This window comes from Pteropus alecto, unplaced genomic scaffold (genome assembly GCF_000325575.1).
Source record: "Pteropus alecto unplaced genomic scaffold, ASM32557v1 scaffold467, whole genome shotgun sequence".
Classification (NCBI taxonomy): Eukaryota; Metazoa; Chordata; class Mammalia; order Chiroptera; family Pteropodidae; genus Pteropus; species Pteropus alecto.
This window is the reverse complement of record NW_006439722.1, coordinates 861,567-862,783: the sequence shown is the minus strand read 5'-3', so window position 1 is coordinate 862,783 and position 1,217 is coordinate 861,567.

Below are 1,217 nucleotides of genomic sequence, written 5' to 3'. Positions count from 1 at the left end.
AGTTTTATTGCCAAGTAGTATATTAAATGATATAAAAATTTCAAAAGTTGGGGCTGTATTAAATTAGCATATTTGTCAGAGTGGTAGAGGAAAAAAATACAAAATAAAGGCGAAAAAATGCTCTACATATTCTTTTATTTTTTTAATAGTAAGAGCGAGTTTTTAATCTATGTAATTGAGATTCATGTAGCTGTGTTTCATACAGTGACTTTACAATTTTATTGTAAAATATTTACAATATGTCAGAAATTAAATATTGCAACTGTAAAGTTTTATAAAATAATTTGGATATAAATTTAAACTACAAGAAAGACAGGTTTTCAAAATTACTCTAGTAATGTACTACTACCGCTCTCTTTCACACTTCTTTATTTTAATTTTTATTAACACTCTTTAAAAAAACTCATTTTAATCAGCATTCTTTAAATAAACTGCTTGCTCACTCACTCACTCACTCACTTACTTGTTTGTTTTGACTTTTGAATGGCCCAAGACCATTCATAGTTTCTTTCTCATTTAAATTTTGGAATTATTTTTTAACTTATCTTTTAAATTACAGTTGACATACAATATTATATTAGTTTTAATGGTACAACATAGTGATTAGATATTTATATAACTTACAAAGTGATCACCCAAATAAGTCTAGTACTCATGTGACACTAGACACAGTTATTACAGTGTTATTGACTATATTCCATGTGCTTTATATCCCCATGACTATTTTATAACTGATAATTTGTACTTCTTAATCCCTTTCACCTTTTTCACCCATCCCCTAACCCCCCTCTCTTATGGCAGCCATCAGTTTGTTCTCTGTATCCATGAGTTTGTTTCTGTTTTGCTTGTTCATTTATTTTGTTTTTAGAGTACACACATGTGTGAAGTCATATGGAATTTGTCTTTTCCTGTCTGACTTATTTCCCTTAGAATAATACATTTAGAATAATATTTTATTTCTCAAATTTTATTAGAATATTTATCAGAAATGTACTAATCTTAAACTTAATTGAAAATAACAACTGTATTTTTTTATTATTACTTTCTTCCCAGTAATATACTATTAATTTATATTTATTAATATTTTATGCTTTCTTACATTTCTGTAATTTTCTAAATCTAATTGCTGTGTTTTTTTTAGTGTTTATTTCTAAATAGTTTGTTTTTGCCATTTATTATGTTACAGATTTTTTTCTTGGTCTCTTCAATGTATTTAC